This window comes from Manis javanica, chromosome 16 (genome assembly GCF_040802235.1).
Source record: "Manis javanica isolate MJ-LG chromosome 16, MJ_LKY, whole genome shotgun sequence".
In the NCBI taxonomy this organism is placed as follows: domain Eukaryota; kingdom Metazoa; phylum Chordata; class Mammalia; order Pholidota; family Manidae; genus Manis; species Manis javanica.
Window position 1 is genome coordinate 8,701,229 of NC_133171.1, and position 18,915 is coordinate 8,720,143.

Sequence of the window (18,915 nt, forward strand, 5' to 3'; positions counted from 1 at the left end):
TGGACAGCTACATGTAGGAGAATGAAACTGGATCATTGTCTAATCCCATATACAAAAGTAAACTCAAAATGGATCAAAGACCTGAATGTAAGTCATGAAACCATTAAACTCTTGGAAAAAAACATAGGCAAAAACCTCTTAGACATAAACATGAGTGACCTCTTCTTGAACATATCTCCCCGGGCAAGGAAAACAACAGCAAAAATGAACAAGGGGACTATATTAAGCTGAAAAGCTTCTGTACAGCAAAAGACACCATCAATAGAACAAAAAGGAACCCTACAGTATGGGAGAATATATTTGAAAATGACAGATCCGATAAAGACTTGACGTCCAGAATATATAAAGAGCTCACACGCCTCAACAAACAAAAAACAAATAATCCAATTAAAAAGTGGGCAGAGGAACTGAACAGACAGTTCTCTTAAAAAGAAATACAGATGGCCAACAGACACATGAAAAGATGCTCCACATCGCTAATTATCAGATAAATGCAAATTAAAACTACAATGAGGTATCACCTCACACCAGTAAGGATGGCTGCCACCCAAAAGACAAACAAAAACAAATGTTGGCGAGGCTGTGGAGAAAGGGGAACCCTCCTACACTGCTGGTGGGAATGTAAATTAGTTCAGCCATTGTGGAAAGCAGTATGGAGGTTCATCAAAATGCTCAAAACAGACCTACCATTTGACCCAGGAATTCCACTCCTAGGAATTTACCCTAAGAACGCAGCAATCAAGTTTGAGAAAGGCAGATGAACCCCTATGTTTAACGCAGCACTATTTACAATAGCCAAGAATTGGAAGCAACCTAAATGTCCATCGGTAGATGAATGGATAAAGAAGATATGGTACATACACACAATGGAATACTACTCAGCCATAAGAAGAGTGCAAATCCTACCATTTGCAGCAACATGGATGGAGCTGGAGAGTATTATGCTCAGTTAAATAAGCCAAGCGGAGAAAGAGAAATACGAAATGATTTCACTCATCTGAGGAGTATAAGAACAAAGGAAAAAGTAAAGGAACAAAACAGCAGCGGAATTACAGAACCCAAAAATGGACTAACAGGTACCAAAGGGAAAGGGACTGGGGAGGATGGATGGGCAGGGAGGGATACGGGGGAGGTAGAAGAAAGGGGGTATTAAGATTAGCATGCATGGGGGGGAGGCAGAAAGGGGAGGGCTGTACAACAGAGAGGGCAAGTAGTGATTCTACAACATTTTGCTATGCGGATGGACAGTGATTGTAATGTGGTTTGTAGGGGGGACCTAGTATAGGGGAGAGCCTAGTAAACATAGTATTCTTCAGGTAAGTGTAGATTAAAGATTAAAAAAAGAAAAAAGAAAGAAAGAAAGAAAAGGAGGATTACTCGATAGGATAAAACTAATGGTAAATCAAAGATTAACGCATGCTTTAAATATCCTTAATTTTGATCACTTAAAGGGTGTCAGATGATCAGCTATGGAGGTACACTTTTCTGATAAAATTCCTTTCTCTTAAAAAAAAAAAAAAGCAGTTCCTCTGTGGTGACCTCCAATGAGTTCTACACAATGGTATAAAGGTGTGGGCAAAGGGTCTGTTTGTTTTTATACAGAAGATCAAAGCCTAATTTGGCTACCCAGAAAATGAACTAAGATACAATATGAAGAAGAACTTCCAACATCAGCACTCTCTGGAAGACTCATACCAGAAGATGATTATCAAAAAACCTCCAAAAAGATTCAGGCAATGCTGCAGTTGTAGCTGCATCCATCTCACTGTTTCCTGGACTTGCCATTGGAATGAAGAAGGATATATCTAAGCTGGCCTGTACATACAGTAAAACAACAAATTTGACTGGATCTATACTGTTGGAACTCAACCAAGAATTAGGAGAAGTGCAAGTTGTAGCGCTCCAAAATCTTACAACTACAGACTATCTACGGTTAAAAGAACATATGGGATGTGAACAGTTCCCAGAAATGGGTTGCTTTAATTTGTCTGATTTCTCTCAGACTGTTCAAGTACAGTTGGACAATATCCATCATATCATAGACAAATTTTCACAAATACCTAGGGTGCCTAACTGGTTTTCTTGGCTTCACTGGAGATGGCTGGTAATTATAGATCTGCTTTGTTTATGTAACTGTATTCCTATTATGTTAATATGTGTGCGCAATTTAGTTAGTAGTTTAAAACCTATACATGCTTAAGTTACTCTACAAGAAGATATGTCAAAGAAATAATCAGTCCTCCCATGTTTTCTTCCATCTGCTACCTCTATAGCATTTCTTCTTCCTTCCTAATTACAACCCTTAAATAGAATTCGTGCCTCATATCGAATTTACAGAGTATCATAATTCCTCCAAGTGGTAAAGATACCTCAAGACAAATGCTGGGCATAGAAGCCACAGGGCATAAATCTGCAAAGAAGTAAAAAGCCAACCTTTTCAAACAATATGGCTTCTCTCTCACTTACCAACTTTACATCTCCCTGTATGGCCCCGGAAGATGACTGGTTAGCCAGAGACGGGTAAGATTCCTCAAGGGAGGAACAACCTAAGACAGGCACAGTCGCAGGGGGCCATCAGATGAGAAACTGGGGATTAACAGTGGTGAAGCTTAGAACCTCACCCCCCCTGTTTTGAGAGAAATCTTCTGCATCTGTGGATGTTTTAATCCCCTTGTCTAGCTCGGATTAACACATAGTCTACAGGCACACACCTGATCATCTACAATTGCTCTCTTACAACACTAAACTATGTTTTCTACCTTTACCTTGCATCTACCTACCACTTCAGCATTTTATTAAAATTAAAAATAATAATAATAATAAAGGGAGAAATGTGGGATCCACATATAAATCAAGTATAAAAATCAAATGAGTGCTTGCTTCGGCAGCACATATACTACTAAAATTGGAACGATACAGAGAAGATTAGCATGGCCCCTGCGCAAGGATGACACGCAAATTCGTGAAGCGTTCCATATTTAAAAAAAAAAAAAAATCAAATGAACATTCATATTTGACCTGATTGTTTATAGTTCATAATGCGTGATCAAAACCAAAAGTTTCTGTGATGACTGCCCTTGCACTGTTCACCATGTAAGAACTTATTCACTATGTAAGAATTCGTTCACCATGTAAGAACTTGTTCGCTATGCTTCAGAAGATTGAAGACTGACGAGAAATAGGCTTAAGATGGATTAATGATTGTGCATTGAGCATTGACTCCCCTATACAGAATTTTATTGTTGTTAACAACCATTTGATCAATAAATATGAGAGATACCCTCTCAAAAAAAAATAAAACCAGAAAAAGAAAAGAAAATTGTGAACAAACCAAGAAGAACAAAGGAAAAAAATAAAGATTACGTAAATGATAATATAGAAAAATAGAGAAAATGGATGAAAACAAAAGCTGTATTTTCAAGATCAATAAAATTGATAAACTGCTAGCCAGACTAAGAAGGAAAACTAAAGAAGAAAGAGGAGGCACAAATAACCAACATCAGGACTGAAATAGCCTCACTAAACAGATCCAAGACTTCAGGGTAATAAGGAAATACTATGAAATAACCTCACACCAGCATATTCAACAACCTATACGAAATGGACAAGTTACTCAAAAGAAACAAACTACCAAAACTCATTAAGAAGAAACAGATAACCTATAACAATGAAAGTTACTGAATATGTAGTTAAACGCCTTCCCACAAAGAAAACTTGGGGACCAAGTTTGGCTTCACTAGTGAATTCTACCAAAATGTTAAAGAAGAAATAATATGAATTCTGTAAAACTCTTATAGAGAATAGAAAGCAGTGAAATTTTATGAGGCCAGGATTATCCTTATACCAATGCCAGACAAAATAATTACCAGGAAAGAAAACTCCAAACCAACACATGTCATGAACATTGAAGCAAAAATAAAACAACAAAAATCAACAGAATATTTGCAAACTGAATCCAACAGTATATGAAAGGACACTACTTCATAACTCGAACTTAAAAAAACATTTATCCCAAGAATGGAAGGTTAGCTCAACATATAAAAGTCAATCAATGTAATTCATTATATAGGAAGATTAGAAAATAAAACATATAATCATCTTAATAGATGCATATAAAGCAAATGACAAAATTTAACATCCATTTGTTATAAAAACTCAGAAAATGAAGAACACAGGTAATTTCTTCAATCTGATAAAAAAAAGAAAACAATAAAAACCAGTAGCTAATATTTTACTCAGTTGTAAAAGACTGGTCACTTTGCCCTCAGGGTTAGGGTGAAGTCAATGATGTACACTCCTGTTATTTCTATTTTCATTATTATTTCTATTTCTCTGAACCTACGTTTCAATCTAGTGAAAAAAGGTAAAGCAAAACCCATGAAAAAAAAACATTAACAAATTGGAAAGGAAAAAGTAAAACTTTCTTTATTTGCACACGGCATGACTTTCTATATAAAAGTTCCTAAAAAAAATGTTTTAAAGGTTTCTAGTATGTGAGCATTAGTACACATAGAAAATTAGTGCATTTTATAAAACTCCACTGTGTGCTTGATTCAGGGTTCAGTTCCACCTGCTGTCAGTAGGGAACAGGTTCCAGACCCTCTTTTGAAGACTGGCTCTATCTGAGAGGACCCAATACTAAGGTTAGCAAGGGGGACATTCCATCAAGAATCTGAAATCCCAACCACCTTTTATGTCAAAGTTTGAGGACTAAACTTTCATTAGGAACAGGGAGCTGCTGAACTCTAAATTCCTTCCAATGCCCAAACTTATGATTCTCACCATCACTCTTACGGAAAAGCCTGTTGTGACAATTGCCATGGAGGGTTGCAAGAAAGGATGTGGTGTCTATCTGCTGAGCTATACCAAATTTTACCTTTGAAACACTTTGTTTTGGTCCCATCAAGTTCAGTTTCTTCTGAACTGCACCCTGCATTGTGTTCTTGGGCTACTGACACCAGGAACTCCAGTCAAGGATGTCAATCACTATTATTACATAGTCTTCCCTATGAGGCTTAGCAGTAAATTGATCTCAGCTCTAAGAAAATGCCTGAGAAAATGTGAACAGAAAAAGCTTCTTTTCACTGAACAGCCAGATTGCTTTTCGTTTTAAGGATACCATGAGTTACATAATTGATCATAATTCTCTCCTTACTTTGGCCCCATGGAAGCTTAGAGCCAACCTCACAGGCCACCTTTGCAAATGTACAAGTGTTCAGTGTACATTTCTTTGTGTGACTCTTGCCGCAGGTTTATTTTCTTATAGTGATTTCCCCTTTGTTCTGATTATCTCAACTATTTATTTATCCACTGGTATGTACGTCTATACTTCAAATTCTTTATGGAAAAAAGTGAACCATAAATAACAATACACTTGAAGATACTGTCAGCCAAGGCAGGTCTAATTCTCAGGTCTTTGGCACTCCTCGGCTGTAATTTGTTGCTAGGTGTTCAAGGGCTGACAAGGTTTTAAGGCAGTTATTTTTTTCCCTATTCCAATACTATTTCCAGTAAACTAGAGTGTGCAGAGCAGAAAGCTGACTGAAGCGAGTCATCTTCAATTAAACAGAATACACAGGATGGGAAGCGACAGAACTGGATTAAGCATCCCAGGCAGGAAATGTTTTTGCTTTTGTTGCTATTGCTAAAAATCTTTCTAAGAAGATCAGCCTATATACAGAAGCAAAATAAGATGAGTTAAGAGACTGGAAAATAAAAAGAGGAGGAGGGCAAGCTACATGCAAAAGAATGAAACTGGATTATTGTCTAACCCCACACACAAAAGTAAACTCAAAATGGATCAAAGACTTGAATGTAAGTCATGAAATCATAAAGCTTTTAGAAGAAAACAGGCAAAAATCTGTTGGACATAAACATGAGCAACTTTCTCCTCAATGCATCTCCTCGGGCAAGGGAAACAAAATAAAAAATGAACACATGGGACTGCATCATGTTAAAAAGCTTCTGAACAGCAAAGGACACCATCAGCAGAACAAAAAGGCATCCTACAGTATGGGAGAAATATATGTGTAAATGACAGATTCGACAAGGGGTTAACGTCCAAAATATATAGAACTCACATGCCTCAACATCCAAAAAGCAAATAACCCTATTAAAAAGCGGGTGGAGGATATGAACAGACAATTCTCCAAAGAAGAAATTCAGATGGCCAACAGGCATATGAAAAGATGCTCCATATCGCTAATTATCTCGGAAATGCAAATTAAAACCACAATGAGATATCACCTCACACCAGTTAGGATGGCCAATATCAAAAAGACAAACAACAACAAATGTTGGCGAGGAGGATGTGGAGAAAGGGGAACCCTCCAACACTGCTGGTGGGAAGGTAAACTAGTTCAACCATTGTGGAAAGCAGTATGGAGGTTCCTCAAAAAACTCAAAATAGAAACACTATTTGATCCAGGAATTCCACTCCTGGGAATTTACCCTAAGAATGCAGGAACCCAGTTTCAAAAAGACAGATGCACCCCTATGTTTATCGCAGCACTATTTACAATAGCCAAGAAATGGAAGCAACCTAAGTGTACATCAGTAGACAAATGGATAAAGAAGATGTGGTACATATACACAATGGAATATTATTCAGCCTTAAGAAGAAAACAAATCCTACCATTTGCAACAACATGGATGGAGCTAGAGGGTATTTTGTTCAGTGAAATAAGTCAGGTGGAGAAAGACAAGTACCAAATGATTTCACTCACCTGTGGGGCATAAGAACAAGCAAAAAATGAAGGAACAAAACAGCAGCAGACTCACAGAACCCAAGAATTGACTAACAGTTGCCAAAGGGAAAGGGACTGGGGTGGGTGAGTGGGAAGGGAGGGAGAAGGGGAATAAGGGGCACTATGATTAGTACACATAATATAGGGGGGGGGTCACGGGGAAGGCAGTATAGCACAGAGAAGACAAGTACTGACTCTATAGCATCTTACTATGCTGATGGACAGTGACTGTAATGGGGTATGTGGTGGGGACTTGAGAATGGTGGAAATCAAGTAACTACATGTTGCTCATGTGATTGTCTATTAATGATACCAAAATAAAAAAAATAAAAAATAAATAAATAAAAAAGAAGAGGAGAATAGTAACAGGGAAGAGGGCAGTAAGAACTCATCGGTCTGAAAATGGAGAAACCAAGTTGACCTCAGAGCCTAAAACCATCTACGCCTGTAAGCTGTTTCCGGTACAGCAGATGGCCCCCCAGGCTCTGCCTCAACAGCTGCAGAGAGAGGAACAGTAGCAATGGGGGGACCAGAGCATTGCACACAGCTCTGCACATAGCTTCTGGGTAGAGAGCAAAGGGTGCTGAGGAAAGACTACAGGTGTCTGCTCCTGCTCAACACCACAGCTCTGCAGGCACAGGATATCTGTGCTACGTGGGGGGGGGGGGGGCACCCAGGGCTTGGGGGGGTGGAGAGACTTCTCAAACCTCTGTCCAAAGTGCTTAGAAAAATCACTGGGCCATGAAAAAAAGATCACATCACCAACCTGAGAAAAGGCTGAGAACAGGCAGTTGTTGACTATGAAACAGGTGTATACATAAGCTAACAAGTACTTGAGTTGTGTCAAGGCCAGTGAAGCCTATGCCTTCATTTCAAGTATATGATGACCTTGAGCCACAGAGAAAAGGTTCCATAATACAATTATACTTTTGTCAGATAATAAAAGAAGGTGAGGAACTAAGGGGAAATCCTTAAAAGTTCAAATGGCCTCAAATTTCAGAAAATGTCGCTTCTGGGACTAGCACTTTCTGAAGGGTTAGAATAAGTTGGAAGCATGTGGTGTTTAAATGAAATCAGACTTAACTTGTAGTGTCTACTCAAAGAATCTGCTCCAGTAAGAAGAAAATTCCCATTCTCTCATCTGAAGCCACAGAAGGACATTTATTCTTTAATCACCAATTCCTGATTGATGACCTATTTAACCTTTTGGAGACTTTGAATAAAATCCTTGCTTTAGAACATAATTTAAAGCAGACTATATGGAGAAGTCCAAAGACATCAATTTTTTGAGAGGTAACGTAATTTTTCATTTAATTTTTCCAGGGCTTGATGCTATGGGTTACAATGTAAAGGTGCTAGAATATCAACACATTAATGCTCTTCTTTCCTGATCTTCTTACAGCAGCTGTTCTTAACCATTACCATACAAATATATGGCCTAATGTATTCTTGGCTCACTTACCTAAAAGGAAGGGATTCCCCAGTAGACAGTCCAATGTTTCAGAGGTTGTAACAGGAGAATGTAGATAGAGGAATGAAAACTAAAGACAATAGAGGGTGAAATATAATTTCAGAGGGCTCACTAACAGAAAACTATAGACCAGTAACTCTTATGAACACAGATACAAAAATTATCAACAAATCACTAGAAATCCAAATTCAGCAGAATATATTAAAAGGATTATACACCATGACCAAGTGGAGCTTATCCCAGGAATGCAAGAGTGGTTCAAAGTGTAAAAATTAATCAATGTACTATACCACATTAATAAAATGAATAAAAAAAACCAACAACATAATCATTTCAATTCATGCAGTGAAAGTATTAGACAAAATGCAATACTCTTTCATGATAGAAATGTCCAATAAAGCAGGAACAGAAGGGAACCTTCTCAATTTGGTAAAGGTCATGTATGAAAAACCCACACCTAATATCATACTCAATGGTGAAAGACTTAAAGCTTTTCTCCTATGATCAGGAATAAGACAAGGATACCATACTTTGCCACCTCTAACACAGAACAGGAAGTTTTAGCCACAGAAATTACACAAGAAAAATAAATAAAAGACATCCAGATTGGAAAGGAAAAAGTAAAATTATATTTACAGATGACATGATTCTATATGTATAAAACATTAAAGAATCCACCGGAGAATGTTTGTACCACTAAACAAATTAAGCAAAGCTGTAGGATATATAATGGACACACACAAGTCAGTTGCATTTCTATCCACTCATAATGAAAAATCTGAAAAGGAAATTAAGAAGACAGTTTCATTTACAATAGCATCAAAAAGAATAAAATACTTAGGAACAAAGGTAACCAAAGAGGCAAAAGACTTGTACACTGAAAACTGTAAAACATTACTGAAAATAATTAAAGAAGACATCAATAAATGGAAAGACATCTGTGTTCATGGATCAGAAGACAATGTTAAGTAGGCAATGCTATCCAGAGTGATCTACAGATTCAGTGAAATCCCCAACAAAATCCAATGGCATTTTTTGAATGAATGGAAAAAAAATCTTAAAAGTCATACAGAATATCAGGAGACCCCAAATAGCTAAAACCATATTGAAAATGAGGAATAGAGTTGGAAGACTCATTCTTCCTCATTTTAAAACTTACTTCAAAGCCACAGTAATCAAAATACCGTGGTATTAGCAAAAAGATAGACATATATAACAATGGAACAGAACAGAGACCCCAGAAAAAACCCTCACATCAATGGTAAATTGATTTTCAACAAGGGCTTCCAAGACCAAGGGCTTCAGTGGAGAAAGAACAGTTTCTTCAACAAATGGTGTTAGGCAAACTGGATATCCATACACAAAAGAATAAAGTTGGACCCTTACCTCATATCATATGTAAATATTAACTCAAACTAGATCAAAGAACTAAATTTAAGAACTAAAACTATAAAACTCTTAGAAGGAAACTCAAAAGAAATTCTTCATATGATACTCAAAGCACAGTCAATAAGAGAAAAAATAGATAAATTGGACTTCATAAAAATTCTTCTGTACATTAAAAAGATACTATCAAGAGAGTGAAAATAGATAACATCAAATGCTGGCAAGGATATGGAGCAAAAGGAACTCTTGTTCATTGCTGGGAGGACTGCAAAATGATACAGCCACTATGGGAAGACAGTTTGGTGGTTTCTTGTAAAATTAAACATACTGTTACTTACATTATGATCCAGCAGTTGCACTCCTTGGTTACCCAAAGGAGCTGAAAACTGATGTCCATACACAAACCTGTACATAAACATTTACAGCAGCTTTATTCATAAGTGCGAAAACTTGGATGCAACCGAAATCCTTCAGTAGGTGAATGGATAAATTGTGGTACATCCAGGCAATGGAATATTATTCAGTGTTAAAGAGAAATGAACCACCAAACCATGAAAAGACACATAAGAAACTTAAATGCATATTATTAAGTAAAAGAAATCAATCTGAAAAGGCTACCTACCATCTAATACCAAGTATATGATATTCATGAAAAGCCAAAACTATGGAGATTATAAAAAGATCAGGGTTTAGGGCAGGGAACAGAGAGGGGTTTAGGGTCGTGAAAATACACTGTATAAAACCATAATGATTGATACATGTCTTCATGGATGGATACAGAAGGACATCAAGAGTAAACTCTAAGGTAAATTATGGACATTGGGTGCTTATGACATGTCAAGTTAGGTTCTTCTATTGTTAATAAATGTCCAGTCTGGTAGGGGATGAGGATTATGGGGGAGGCTATGCATGTAAGGGGCAGGGAGTATATGGGAACTCTTTGTACCTTACTCTCAATTTTGTTGTGATAAAAAATTGATCTTTATAAAAAAAAAAAAAGAGAGAAAGTGGAAAGACTAGCCACAGAATTGGAGAAAAGATCTGCAAGTCATTTATTTACTAAAGGTTTGCTACCCAGGATATATAAAGAACCCCTACAACTCAACAACAAATAGGCAGACAACCCAATTTAAAAATAAGCAAAGACTTGAATAGACATTTCCCCAAAGATGTTGAACAAATGGTCAAAAAGCACATGAAAAGATGCTTAACATGATTAGTCATTAGAGAATGTAAACTGAAACCTCAATGAGATATATTTCACAATTACCAAGATGAACAGAATATAAAACAAGCAAACAAAAACCCCAGAAAACATGTATTGACAAGAACATGGACAAATTGGAACCCTTGTGCATTGCTGTTGGGAATGTAAAATGGTGTAGCTGCTGTGGAAAACAGTTTGGTGGCTCTTCAAAAAGTTAAACATAGAATTACCATATGATCCAGCAATTCTCCTTTCTGTTTCTCTCTCAATAGATCAATCTATATATATAGGTTCACACATGTACAGATATTTATAGACATATACAGATAGATTGATATACATATATCCAAAAAGAACTGGAAAGTATGGATGCAAGATAATTGTATGCCAATGCTCACAGCAGCGTCAATCACAATAGCCAAAAGGTAGAAACAACTCAGTTGTCTGTCAACAGCAGATGAATGGATAGCATAAGTGGTACACGCATACAATGGAATATTATTCAGCCCAAAAAGGGAATGAAGTTCTGATAGATGCTACCACATAAATGAACCTTGAAAAAGATATGCTAAGTGAAAGAAGCCAGACACAAAAGGATACATATTGTATGGTTTCACATATAAGAAATATCTAGACTAAGTAAAATTCAAGGAGACCAAAAGATTAGAGGTTACTAGGGGCTAGATGGAATGAGGAGTTACTGCTTAATGAATAAACAATTTCTGTTTGGGGCAATGAAAATATTTTGGAAATAGTGAAGACGGTTGCACAACATTGAGAATGTAATTAATGAATTAATGCCACTGAAGCATACTTAAAATGAATAAAAAAGCACATTTTATATTATTACATCTTACCAGATAAAAATAAAATTTCAGAGGGGCCAGAAATGATTAAAATTTGAAGAAAATCTGTGTGTTCTTTACTTTCTATAAAGAAAACATATCCATCTTTGAAAACACTGAGATCTACTAATTGGCCATTATGCAGCCAATTATTTCAATGGCCCTCAGCTTCTTAGCCCATAAAATGCAAGATCAGCAATAATAGCACATCTCAAGCTCCTTCTAGCTCTTAAGAGTCTACGAGTTGGCTCAGTTTAGAAGTAAATAACTAAGGTTCTACTCTAAATAAACTTTTAATGAAATACAAACTACCACAGAATGATTTTGTTTAGTATTTAACAGCATAACAAAAGATGTTTGCCAACTGCTCTCCCCTCTGGCCATCTGGTCTTGTGCCCTTCAGACATGCAGGTACACTGAACTGTGCACCCCTTGCTCCAACAGTAATGTCCACAAGGAATGGTCTCTCCTTCACCTGTTTCTGGTCTCTGTTCAAAATATCACCTTCTCAGTGAGGATTCCCTGACCACCCACTTAAAAAATGGTAAGCCTTTCCACAATCTACAACTCCAATCCCCCTTATTCTGCCCTCTGTTTTCTTCTGAGAATATCATCTTTTAAGATACTATAATCTTTCATATTTATTTTATTTATTGTTTATTGTCAGAATCTGCTGTTGGTCTGTCCTCCGTGAGGGCAGGATCTTTGCTGGCTTTCGTCACTAAAAACATCTTGAGTGGCTAGAAGAGTGTCTGCCATATAGCGCGTGCTCAAATGATTTGCCAACTGAGTGAACCGTATGAAAGGGAAAGTTTTGAGATTTTTCCACTTTTTAAATTGCTTGTTTCATTTAAATGGGTATTATGTTGAAGGATTTTATACATAAAGAAACTTGCAAGACAAGCAGTAGCTTTCTCTAATATATATCTGTGAGAGCTTTTATTTATCATATTATAAGGTAATATTTTAATAGTGGTGATACCAGAAATACCATTTCTGAAAAAGACAACTAAGAAAGGAAAAAACTGGAACATAAAAGAAAAACAGGAGAAAGAAGAGAATATTCTAGCTATTCATCTCTGTGTTCATCACTGCTCACTGAGCTTCCTTTACACAGTACAAAGCAGGCATGGGTCCACAAGCCCCTTGAAGTCTAAGACCTTATCACTGTTCCTATTTCAATATCGTGTCTTTCTATTTTTATTTTATTCCTCAGTGACTGAACTGTTGATATGCAAACAGCCCCTGCTTCCTCAGCTTTCCTCTCCTAGATTGTTTTGTTGCAAAGGCAAGGGTCCAATTAAGACTTTAAATTATTATATATAGAAAAAATTTTAATTACACTAAATATATTTTCCCTTCTTTGTCAACAGGGGCCAATTTCTAGGAATTCTCTGACTTTATGAACTAGCACCTAGCAATTAACATTCCTATTTATAGAGCTCTAACAATTACAAAGCATTTCACCTATATTATCTTGATTTTGATCCTCACATTGATCCTATGGAGAATGTCAGAACTGGTGTTACTATCTATGTTTAAAGAATAAGCACCATTTAAGCAAAATCATACAGACACTGGACTCAAAACTATGTTCTTTCACTTCAAGTATATATCCTACTGATATTTCCCCAGATGCATGTTCAAGCATTAACTTAGCTATATTCGAAGTATTTCAAATCATCAGTAGGTTCCACTTACGTCTGTGCACTTTCTACTTTGAAATTGCCAGTTTCCTGACTGACTAACATTATTCTATGAAAGCTAGTAAAATGGCTCATATAAGTAAGAGCTCAAATATATCATTTTCTTGCATTTTGGGTTTCATCACTCCAAACATGCCTTCACACTGGATTTGACTAATACACACAGAAAACCACAGCATGAACTGATGGGGCTGTATTTAGCAGCATACTGGACAAAAACTTCCACTTCTCTTGATCATCAGTGACGATGCCGGTCACACGGGGATAAAAGCCCCACAGTGTCCCCGTGCGACACCACATCCGGAGGCAGGCCTGGAAAGGGCAGCCCAGCTGTGCGAATTCTGATTTCTTTGCTTCCCACCATGGACTTTGTCCATATTCCCCTGCTTTCCAGCTACAGTTCTTCAACTGTTTCCTCAGAGACTTGCCACTGGATGATTGACTTTCCAAGCTGTGCCCAAAGATCTCCTGCCTGAAAAATTTCTCTAGTTGTATATAGCCTTGGCCCCACACACTTCTGTCAGTAAGTCCTTCACGCGATTGAAAGGCAGACCTCTTTTAAAAGAACCTTCCCATGGTTTGGACAGACTGTGAATCAGGTCCCCTAAGCTGTGAAAATAGTGCTCCTTAATGCAATCTGAGCTAGACTGCATTCTGCTCCACTTATAGCAACAAATTCTTCAATATCTTAAAAAAGCTCACTTTGGACTATTCCCTTTCCTTTCTGGGTCCTAGATTTGATTTTCTATAGTTTAATAAAGAAAACAGCAGCTTCAGGGGCATGTACTCATCAAAAGTGCATGAAGGAATTCCCGATCTTATCACTGAGAATCCTCCTCACAAAGGTCTCCAGCTTCCGGTAGGGACCTGTGTCCTTGGGATTTGCATTCTTCTGCTCCTTGGGTTTTTAATCCAGGCGTGGTGGACAGTGTCAGTTGCCTTCTCAGCAGCTATCCTGCCTTCTTTGAAGTTTGGGCAGCAATGTGTCTACCCCCAGGGGAAGGATCCCTGTTTTCCCAATGACTCCTCTAGGGGAGGGCACAGCCAATGAGATACAAGGGCAAATCTGCCAGGATGCTCATAGGCCAGAGCATCCTATCAGAAAAAGGCCCTTTGGAGCTCTTCCCATATTCCTTCCTGCATAGATACCATCACATGAGAGTGTGATGCCTGGAACTGCAGCAGCCAACATGTGACTAACGTCAACAAGATGGCAGACGAAAGCCAATGTGCTGAGGGGAGAGGAGCGGCGGAGCGCAAACTTTCCTACGGAGGGGAACTGACAATATGTCTCAGCCAAGTGCCTCAAGGAAAGGGCACAAGAAATCAATGGTGTCCACAAGTTAGAAGCACATTATGGTCACTGCACATCATTAGACAAAAGTCAGAACAGAGGAACTCTAAACTCCCAAGTGTAATCACCCTAAAGGAGAACAAACAGCAGCACATGGGCCTGTGCCCTGGTATCATGAGCTGAGAGTTAACAACGCTGATTTTGGTTTCGCTCTTACAAGCTCCATGGGGCTCACATGTAATACTTTCTCTGAGCACGCCAGAAGGTACAATCTGCAGAAGGGTGAGCCTACTACTCCCAGGAAACTTAGACACTTGCAAAAACTTTCCTCAGCCAAAAGAGTGTGGCGTAGCTCTATCAGTTATTATTTTATTATGTTATATTTATGTATTTAAAACTATATACATATTGATTATGTATTATAATTGTTTATTGAGCCATCTGAGAGTAGCTTGCTTAATATCATGCTACTTTATCACTTTAAACTTCCACATATATTTTCTAAGAACAAAGATATTCTCTTATGTATCCATAGCACAGTTATCAAATTCAGGAAATTTTACATCAATTTAATATCCTAACCTGTAATTCATATTTAAAGTTTGTTAATTTTCCCAGTAAGCCCTTGTCAGGTTTTTCCTTCCAGCATAGGATCCCGTCTAAGATGACATACTGCACACAGATACCATGTCTCTTTAGTCTCCTTTAATCTGGAGCAGCTCCTTGGCCTTTCCTGGTCTTGCAGGACATTGACATCTTGGAGAATCCTGACCACTTATTTCATAAGATGTCCCTTAATTTGAGATTATCTAAGTTTCCTCATGATTAGATAGGATTCTGGAACCCAACTGGAATACCTCAAAAGTGATATGGCATCCTTTCCTTCTCTAGTTTCTTATCTCATTCTTGAGAGATGACACCCATCTACCTCTGTATCCAGAGTTCCCAAGACCACCCCTGTCATTTAATTTTTGCTGCACAACAAAACACTCCAAAACTTAGTGGTTTAAGACAACTACTTATTTAGCTCAATATTGGTTGGCACTTTGGGCTCAGGAGGGCTTTTCTGTTCTGAACCGGGTTTACTCATGTGTATGAATTATTTCACATATGGTTAGGATATTAAATTGATGTGAAATTTCCTCATATGATGGTCACCTGACCCTCCTATGTCTGGTACCAGCTGCCTGTCAGCTAGGACACTTTGGTTCTCTCTCACCATTCAACAAGCTAGCTCAGACTCATGGACATGGTGGTTGCAGGGACCTAACTGCAGTAAGAGGGTAGGTTTCAATGTGCCAACACTTTCAAGTTTCGGCTTGCATCAGGTTTGCTACTGCCCCTCTATTGGCCAAAGCAAATCATATGGTCAAGTTATAGGTAAGGACTAGAGAAAGAATTATGGGGAAGGTTAGAATTTGTGGCCATTTTTTAACTTGCTGAAGTAGAAGCTGCCCAGAGCTACTTTCCAAACACATCTCTCTCATGGCCACACCCTGATTATCAGGTGGATTTCTTCACTACTGTCTACTCGGCTGTTAGCAAGTTTGTGGGGAAGCACTACCATAGGCTACCTTGCAAAGTCTGCTCAAATGCTTTATTCTGTTACTCACTTAATTAACTCAACACATATTTATTGTGGCTTATATTTGTGCAAAGCCACTCAGTATATGCTTTCTGATAACCAATATGATATGAAGGAGAGAGTCAGAAGAAACAATTATCTACTTAGTATGTATCAGAAAGTATTCTCTCATTTAATCTTTGTATCAGCCCTGTTAGGTCGATGTTCCCAGGTTCAGTAGAGCAGCTCAAGTATGTCATCAAGGAGCCTTGTTCTTTCTTTTCGCTCTACCATCCTTGGTTTAGTTTTCATCCTTATTACAGTGATCTCTTGACTGCAAAATACCTTGTCCAGTTAGTCATCATATTCCAGGAAAGACTAAGGAAGGAGAGGTTGTAGGGAGTGTTATTCTCATGTCTGTTGATTTTACTAAGAAAACAAAAGCTACGCCAAAAGGCCCCTAAACTTCTCCGTATATTTCACTGCCCTGAACTGTATCGTTTGGCCACTCCTACATCTAAGGAATGCAAAAAAAAAAAAAAAGACTGGTTTCTTAAACTCTAAACTGGGATATGTCTGAGGAACATTGGTGCCAGGATTGGCATTGGGTTATCCACCTGAAAACTACTAAGTGCTAGATTTAGAATTTGAATCCAGACATATGTAGTTCCATAGTCCATGCTCTCAAGGGATATACACTTTCAAAGCAGAGAGAGAAAAACCTATAAACACACATATGATAGGTCCCATGAGTGGTAGAACCTAGCTAGGGTCTATGAAATGGAAGGGGGGTCACTTCAAGGTTGGCTGAACAAAAATATTTGGGAAAAGTTAGGTGAATATGATCTTAAAAGACGTGTAGGGTTTAAAATGGCAAAGATCATCTAACAAAGGGGAAAAGTAAAAGCAAGCACATGGAGGCAGAAACATGAAATGAAGCTGAGTTGACCAAACGGACAATCGTAAAGTTAATTCAGAACCTTTTGAATGTATAAAGAGAATAGCTGTGGGTAAAACTGCAACATTTCCAGAATCTCTTGCCTGGCTTTAGTACAACTCCAAATCAGTAGGTGTTTCCAAGCGGTGGAGAGAAGTGGTCCATCTCCATATCTCACATGGGCCAGCGAGGGCTTTTCTGGACTGGAGAGGTTGGGTGGAGCTCTCTCTCTTCTTCTGTAGCCAGGTTGAGAGAGACATGGGATGACTGCTTGTAAGAAATAAATGGGTTTCTCCCACTTTATTTCTTCCTTTGACTGATTTCGGTTTCAAAGATATTTTGCCCTGGGATTCTCCCCACCAAGAGTTACAATAGTCATGTCTCACTCAGTATTTATAAGAGTTAAAACTAAGTATATTGACTTGAATATAATCAACCAAGGACTTATATCTCACCTCTTATATCTCTCTCCCTTTGATTAGCCACTGAAATATAGCATTGATGTTCTCCACCCCTTTCCCTTATATTTCAATCTTAGATCCAAGGACTCAAGAGACTTAAGTACCGTTATCAGCACACTGCACATGAAAGTCTTGATTCAGCAAAATTTATCTCTCCTCACAGTTTACTAGCTTTGGACATTTCCCATTTTTTATATAGAAGTTGCTTTCGTTTGATTGTTGTGCTTTGTTTTGAACTGCCTGAATTGCACACAGTGTCAGGTAACAGTGTATTCCCAAAATCTGTAGGTGAGACTTAAAAAAATGGGATCACAATTTCAGCACACTAAGATGGTCATTAATTAAACAACCACATTAAACTAAATCTGGATTCTTCACACATCAGTTTTCATAAGTGTGTCATGTCCACAGTCGCTATTTGAGGAAACACCATCAAACACTGTTCAGCGTTGTTAGAGTTGGGGTGTGTTTTTATTTACTTCAAATGTATCATTAAGTTTCCTTACTGACAACAGTTATCAAAACTACATCAAAAGCAAAAAGCTAATTAGAACTGAGGAAGAATTCAGGAAGAAAGCAGCAGAAATGGACAGCAATTCAGTAATCCCTGGAGCCAAAATGATAGGAGCACTGTGGCCCTAGACACTGTGGCCTCTGAATGGCAGGGTCAACACAGTCCTTCCAACAGATACCACTGGCCCTGAACTGCTCTGATTGCACTTATCATGAAACACACACTGACAGGGTCAGCTGCAACTTGAGACAGTAACATGGCCCAGCCCGGATGCCACATGAGAAAGCACCAAAGCTACAGTATTTGAATAAGCACCATGGAAGAATGCTTTCTTCCTTTTAGCGTGGAGAACATGAAACCCCTGGACATACGTTTAAACACTCTAACCCATCGCTAGAATTCCTAAAGTAGTAAGTTAGGTTTCTTTCTTTTACGGAACCAAGGTGTAAATCCAGGGAGAGGAAATCCTGGGGCAAAATATCTCTAAAAACAGAAATCACTCAAAGGAAGAAATAAAGTTTAAAACCCATTTATTGCTTACAAAACTGCAGTCCGGCCCATCTCTCTCCTGCTCCAGCAGCAGCAAAACCAGCCCTCCCCCTCACTCTCAGGTACAGATAAGCCCTCCTTGCCCAGGTGACTACCCATTGATATGGAGATGAACGTCTCTCCAGCCTGGAGGAATGATGCAAATGCACTAAGGCCATACTTCTTTCTACCTCTGAATGCCTGTTGATATGCACATATACTAAAGCCAGGTGAGATATTCTGGAAATGTTACAAT

The 18,915-nt window shown here is 38.2% G+C and overlaps 1 protein-coding gene and 1 non-coding gene across 11 annotated transcripts in view; one reads left to right on the top strand and one right to left on the bottom strand.

The window, feature by feature from the left end:
• Positions 1–18,915, bottom strand: part of FARS2 (phenylalanyl-tRNA synthetase 2, mitochondrial) — a 550,900-nt gene that overhangs the window by 210,266 nt on the left and 321,719 nt on the right. The window lies entirely within an intron of this gene.
• Positions 2,873–2,982, top strand: LOC140846929 (U6 spliceosomal RNA). The gene has a single exon (XR_012126446.1). It is a non-coding gene; the product is annotated as a U6 spliceosomal RNA (small nuclear RNA).